Source organism: Bos grunniens, chromosome 6 (assembly GCF_055505025.1).
Source record: "Bos grunniens cultivar Pamir isolate PY7600 chromosome 6, Bosgru_T2T1.0, whole genome shotgun sequence".
NCBI classification, from domain to species: domain Eukaryota; kingdom Metazoa; phylum Chordata; class Mammalia; order Artiodactyla; family Bovidae; genus Bos; species Bos grunniens.
This window is the reverse complement of record NC_141170.1, coordinates 20,040,716-20,048,186: the sequence shown is the minus strand read 5'-3', so window position 1 is coordinate 20,048,186 and position 7,471 is coordinate 20,040,716.

The following is a 7,471-nucleotide window of genomic DNA, read 5'->3' as shown; positions in this document are numbered from 1 at the left end:
GACTACATGGACTGCAGCCTACCAGGCTCCTCCGTCTATGGGATTTTCCAGGCAAGAGTACTGGAGTGGGGTGCCATTGCACAGCACATCTTAATTCAGAGTAGCCTTGTGTGGCTACTGGCTACATATTAGACAGCACAGTTTTGAAGGATGACTAGTTTACTAGACAGAGACATGGTGGAGGGCATTCCTGGCAGAGAAAGCAGTGTGAGCAAAAGCTTTTGCCTTTGTCACTTAGAGAAGTATCTGGAATATCCAAAGCGAAAGTGGGGGAAGAGTGCGAGATGGAGATGAAAAGTCATGCAGTGGGCAGCCCATGGAGGATGTCTTTCGTGCCCTGCAGAGCAAGCAATGTGGTAGGTGAGGGGAGTCGCTGATTGGCTTTATGCAGTGTAATAATATGATCAAGCTTGCATTTCAGCAGGACCACTCTAGAGGAGCCGTGGAGAATGACTGGACGGCAAGTAGAGGGAGCTAAGACTGGAGGCAAGAAGAGCTATTAGGACACCATGTTAAGAATCTGGTCAGTTGATGAGGAGGATCTGAAGTAAGACACAGGTACAGATTGTGAAAAAGAAGTGTTAGAGAGGAGATGATAAAGCCAGAGAAACGCAAAGAGAAGCACCAACAGGATTTGATGCTTAACTGAACATGAAGGAGGAGAAATATAAAGGACAGGATTCTTTTGGGGGTCTCTGGATTGGGTATTCAGGTTAAAAACAATGCCACTTACTGAGTACCAAATCATACTGTGTTTATTACCATTTTTGTGAAATGGGGATAATGATGCCTCTCTTACAATATTTTCATGGTGACTGAAGTTTAGAACTGTATCTGGCATGTAGTAAGGAATCCATAAATATTAGTCATCATCAGCATTATTATCTTATCAATCATTTTGGGGACAGGACTGAAGAAATGGGAGCAAGCTCAATAAGGAAAAAAAAAGTCTTGTTTTGGACATCCAGGTGAAACTGTCTAGTAGGCTGTTAAATATACATATAGACCTGGAACCCAGCAAAAGTTTAGGGTGGAGAAAATAACTTAAATATATATATATATATTTGGCTGTGTCAGGTCTTAGTTGCAGCATGTGAACTCTTAATGACAGTTCAGTCACTCAGTCGTGTCTGACTCTTTGCGATCCCATGGATCGCAGCACGCTAGGCCTCCCTGTCCATCACCAGCTCCCAGAGTTTACCCAAACTCATGTCCATCGAGTTGGTGATGCCATCCAACCATCTCATCCTCTGTTGTCCCCTTCTCCTCCTGCCTTCAATCTTTCCCAGAGTCAGGGTCTTTTCCAATGAGCTGGCTCTTTGCATCAGGTGGTCAAAGTACTGGAGCTTCAGCATCAGTCTCTCCAATGAATATTCAGGGTTGATTTCCTTCAGGATGGACTGGTTGGATCTCCTTGCAGTCCAAGGGACTCTCAAGAGTCTTCTCCAGCACCACAGTTCAAAAGCATCAATTCTTCAGCGCTCAGCCTTATTTATGGTCCAACTCTCACATCTGTACATGACTACTGGAAAAAACAACTCTGAGAGATCCTGGAAGAAAACCGTCATAGCCAGGGGCTGAGGCTCTGGCCAGTAGTATGTGCCTTGGAGTAGAAGTTGCTTCAGGGAGAGAGAGAGAAAGAAGACAGAAGATGAAAGTCTTGGATGGCAACACTGCCTATAGAAACTGTGAGTAAGACTTGCTGGTGAGGTGTGTGGTCTGGCATGGTCAGATGGGCTTCTCGGAGTGGGTAGCAGCCAACAAGGCCCTGAAAGATAGAATGACCTGGTAGTGACTCTGAGTTGGAAATCTGTGCAAGGATCGGCTCAGAGACTGAAGTGAGCCTGGCAAAGGATTGACTGTCTATCTAAGGTTGTATTCCTCTAAAGGGTACACACAAAATTAAAAAAAAAAAAAAAGGCATCAAAATATTTGATGGTGGACACAGCAGGGGAAGGAGAAGGTGGGACGGACTGAGGGTAACGCTGACATGTGTACACTGCCATGCGTAAAATAGTTAACCTGTGGGAAACTACTGTAGAGCCCCGGGAGCTCAGCTCAGTGCTCTGTGATGACCTGGAGCGTGGGAGGGAGACTTAGGAGGGAGGGGATATGTGTACACTTATAGTTGATTAAGGGCTTCCCTGGTGGCTCAGACAGTAAAGAATCTGCCTGCAATACAGGAGACCTGGGTTCGATCCCTGGGTTGGGAAAATCCCCTGGAGGAGGGTATGGCAACCCACTTGAGTATCCCCTGGACAATCCTGGAGAATCCCACAGTCCTGGAGAATCCCCATGGACAGAGGAGGCTGGCAGGCTATAGTCCATGGGGTTGCAAAGAGTCGGACACAACTGAGCGACTAAGCACAGCACAGCACAGAGTTGATTCACGTTGTTGTATAGCAGAGACTAACATAACATTGTAAAGCAATTATATTCCAATTAAAAAGATGTTTGTGGAGGGAAAGGAGTTCCTTGGTGGTTCAGCAGTTGGGACTCTGCACTTTCACTGCCAAGGGCACAAGCTCAATTCCTGGCTTGTGGATTTACATGCCTATGGTTTTCTTAAGTAAACCTATATTTTGGCAACAGGAACTAGTGTTGAGAAAATGATCCAGGTTGGCATCTGAAAACTGGGTTTGAGTTTGGCCTCACCACTCTGAACTAGCCAGTCTGAGTACTCTGGTGGTTTGGGGACGATGACGGTCTCTTAACTCTTCAGTTTCATCCTACGTAATATAAGAATAAGACAGCTCCATGCTGGGAATGGTCTCTGTGCAGTTTACCTAATGATCTAACTTTTTTTTTTTTTCATGTGCAAAATGAAGACATCCCCTTTCCTCAATGGACTAGAGCTCGGGACAGGGGTTGATGCCTCATAAGTGCTGGATATCTGATGGTTTTTTAATCAGGCCAGAGAGATAGGCTTCATGCAGTTGCAAAGCGTGCCTGGCCAGGAAGCCATGGTGCTTCTGGGGGCCCACGACTGGGTGAACTGGAGGGGTTCCAGATTCGCTTAACCCTAAGCGAACTATGAAATAAAATCTGCTCTCCTTTACCAGAGGTAATCATTTAGGGCAACTCCTCCAGCTCAGGAAGGAATGGGCTCTGGATGAAGAGGGTGGGGGCAGGGGCGTGAGGAGAAAGCCTGCCTCTCGGGTGAGGTGCATGGACAGAAATTTCAAACGTAACCCTCTTTCTGATCCCAGGATGAGAAAACCACTCACAGGCTTTAGATGAGAGTGATTTCAGAGGAGCATGAAGTTGGGAAGTTAGCCTCCAAGATTATGGGAAGATTGGGTTTGAGATACAGCAACACCACGGTGGATAGAAAATGCAAATCTTCTCAGCGTCCTCCATTCACAGGAGGGTTGGCATTCCTGCTTCTGTACTAAATGGGTTGGAAAATTTTTCCCATTAAGATTTTATACATTGGCAGACAGATTTTTATCCACTGAGCCACCAGGGAAGCCCAGGAAGGGGTTTTCCTTTAACAAAAACCCCCTGCCTTAGTGCTTCAGACCCTTTCCCCCCTTTCTTGACCACTCTTCGGAGAGTGCTGCAATTTGGCAGCAGGAAACTGGCCTTGGAAATAGCCCATGAAGGCCCTTAGTTCCCAATTCATAGATCAGAGGGGGTCCACTTAACAAAAAACCACTGAGTATTGAAACCAACCCAAACCCAGCTCTGATGTCACTTGTCAGTGACATCCTGCCTCGAGCATCTTTCCAAGTTGTTTTCAGGTTGACTCAGTGAACAGGCCTTCATTAGGCATCTGTCTATTTAGTCTCCAGAAGCAAGCACTGAGCTCAGCTCCAGGTTCAGAAGAGTACATGACTGTGCTCCTGGACTCACTGCCCCGTAGGCGAGGCAAAGAGGAATCAAATGATCACTACAAGAAGTGTATGCCACAATGTCCATGGAATCTAGAAAAATGGTCAGGAAATGGTACTGATGAGCCTATTTGCAGGGCAGGAATAGAGACATGGAGAACAGACTTGGGACACATAGGGGGAAGGAGCGGGTGGGACGCATTGAGGGATTAGCGTTGAAACATATACACTATACCATATGTGAACTAGACTGCTAATGCGAAGCGGCTGTGTAACACAGGCTTTGCTCCACACTGTACTCTGTGACAGCCTAGAGGGGTGGTGTGGAGAGGTTCAAGAGGGAGGAGATATATGTATACTTATGGCTGATTCGTGTTGTTTTATGGCAGAAGCCAACACAATATTGTCCAATTATCCTCCAGTTAAAAAAATACAAGGAGTGTATGCCGCAGGCTCTAACAAATGCTATGGAGGAATCATCCTTTTTATGACCCAGCCATGACACGTGAGGTTTGTTAATATTCCACCACGTCCCCCTGTGACCAACATCTGGCTCAAAACAAGGTCCACAAACCAAACACACTCCTCCTCTATCTGTCTCTCTCCCAGCCCCTAAATGCCAGCTCTCTGAAACAAAAGAACAATCCCTTTTGTTGTGGCAGAAGAAAGATAGTATTGAGTTTTCACCCACATCTCTTCCAGCTCTCCGGCTCCCTTCTCCCCACAACACCCACCCCCATTTCGTTCAGGATCGTTATTTTGGTTTTCCAAGGGCAGATAAATGCAGAGAAGCTCTTATTTACTTCTCAGCGTTAGCTGCTGTCATTGTTTTTGTGTCAATGACCTCTTTGTCCTCCCACTGTGTCAGTTACCATGGGCTGCTCTGAAGGCCAAGGCCCTGTGGTTTTCCAGCCCGGAGAGGGCATTTGTCAGTGGAGTTCAGGAATGTCAAAAGGGTGACCCAGATTTGCAGCACCAGAGGGAAAACTGGCTCATCGCGAATATTCTGTGTGGTCAAATGGGGCGTATTCTTGATGTGAGGGAACAAATGGGTTTTAGAAAAGTTAATTGCGGGACTCACTACTTAAGGACCTCAAGGCCAAGCAAACACATCTGTCCCCAAGTCCACAAGTTACCAACTATTTCTTAAATGCCTGCCATTCATTTCCAACAAAGGAAAGTGTTGCATTGACTTTTCTCCAGTTAGAAACTATAAGAGGAAAAAAAGTTTCCAAATATAAATAGGCCTGAGCTGTTTTCATCATATTTCTTCAAAGCTTCAGTGCTTATCACAAAATTTGTTTTCCATTCCTTCTGGAATGTAACATATTGATACAAAGATGCTGTGAGAAGGAGGTGGATCACAGACTCCCAGCGTTGGAAGTGAACTTAGCACTGAAGCGTGCCAAGTCGCTTCAGTTGTGTCTGATTCTTTGTGACCCCATGGACTATAGCCCACCAGGCTCCTCTGTCCATGGGATTCTCCAGGCAAGAATACTGGAGTGGGTTGCCATGTTCTCCTCCAGCGGATCTTCCCTACCCAGGGATTGAACCTGAGTCTCTCGCATCTCCTACATTGGCAGAGGGGTTCTTTACCACTAGCGCCACCTGGGATGACCCTTAGAGATCATCTAGTCCTACCCTCTCATTTTACAGGTGAGAAATGGAGGGAGAAAGAAGTGAGGTGGTTTGACCAACAGTTAAGTGGCAGAGAAGACACTGGAACCCAGCTCCTTGACTCTGATAGGTTCTCTTCTGCACTGCCCCTTGTGAAGTTACAATTAAGCCATTGGGATGCAGTGGGCTCCCTAACAGCTTTCTTTTCAAACACATCTATTTTTTTTTTGGACTACAATGTTTTGATTTACAATGTTGTGTTAGTTTCAGGTGTACAGCAAAGTGACTCAGTTACACATATACCATTTTTTTTTCAGAGTCTTTTCCCATATAGGTTATTACAGAGTACCGGGTTTAGTTCCCCATGCTATGCAGTAGGTCCTTGTTATCTGTATTTCCCCAATAGCTTTTTACTGTGACTCTCTAGTCTAGAAACCTGGTACCGTAACTTTCCTTTTGTGATCTACAGGAGGCAATGGAGCATTTTGCCTACTCTTTTCTCCACTCTTTTCCTGAAAATGGCACCGTTTCCTTTAGGAAACCACTTCATGTGGTTCTGGTGGGTTTAACATCACTCTGCTTGGGCGAGCAGATAACCTGGGCCAGCCGATTCTGATACCCTGTGTCTCTGGGCAGGAACTTGATCAGGCAGGTGGTAGGCATGACACCCAAGCAGAAGCAACTGAAGTTGCCTGGTGATTCAGATGGAAAAGAATCTGCCTGCATTGTAGGAAACCCGGCTTCGATCCCTGGGTCAGGAAGATCCCCTGGGCAAGGGCATGGCAACCCACACCAGTATTCTTGCCTGGAGAATCCCATGGACAGAGGTGCCTGGTGGCCTACAGTCCACGGGGTCGCAAAGAGTCAGACAGGACTTAGCGACTAAAACGGCAACAATCCAGAAAGCAACTTATTTTTAGGTCACTTTTAGGAGGTGGTTGCTTTCGTTCTTTAGTACTGAAATCTGTTTTTGGATTTGATTCCACCATAAATTCTAATTTTCCTGGAGTGGGTAGTTCCTTTATTGGACCAAGTACAAGATGAAATTATTTTCACCATCAGCCCAATCATATTTACTGGGCATCCTTAGTGGCGCCTTTAAATTATATACTCACTCACTACCCTTGCACTATTCAGGAAAAAAAAAAAATCTGGACGTTTTCTCATCAAATCTGAATCCTTTTTGATCCTATGATAGGCTCCCTACTGATTCACTTACATTGCCTACTTGGAAGGATATCCATTTGGACATGAAGTCTCTACTGAACTGAGTAAAGGACTTCAGAAGTATTTAACGAAGTAAAGAAACAAAGTTAATGACAACACTAAGAGGCCACTCTCAGGAGCTAGGAAATGTAATAGCCTTTAAAGATATGTAAGCAATAACATGGATATACCTGAGACACAAGTTCCATTGCCTTTAACTTCATATGTAATAACCAAAAATCCAACAAGCTCTTGGGTCTTTTGGAAACAGGAACGTTTGCTCTATTTCACAAGGCCTCTCCCTCTCCTAACTGCACAGTGTGAGCCCACTGATTCACAAAAGGTAGCTTTAGAAGCTCACAGAATGGGAAATTATAAGGCACCAGCAATGAAAGCAGTCAGGCCGACCTGATGCACAACGGGCTTCTAAGCCTGTGGAACGTCAGTCAAAAATCGAATTCAAATTCAGCAAGGTGTCTTCTCCATTAAAATAATGACCTGAGGTATTACTGAGTAATGATGTTTGTACAAAGTCATTTGAGGAGATTCATTAACATTGTTTGCTAAATAACTACTTTAGCAGACCACTGGAAACATTAATCCGGGGTGCAAAAAACATGTACCACGGTTAAACCAAAGTCTATTTCCTTTTATTTGATTTTATTAGGTTTTTCAAGATCTGTTTCAACAGCTTAAAACCCACACATTCCCTGTCTCCTGACGGGGAAAAAGGCAAACAGCTGGAAATTAAGGAATGGCACCGCCTGACCCCAGTTAGCTCAGAAGCGCACTGTTCAGCTGAGCCTGAGTGATTG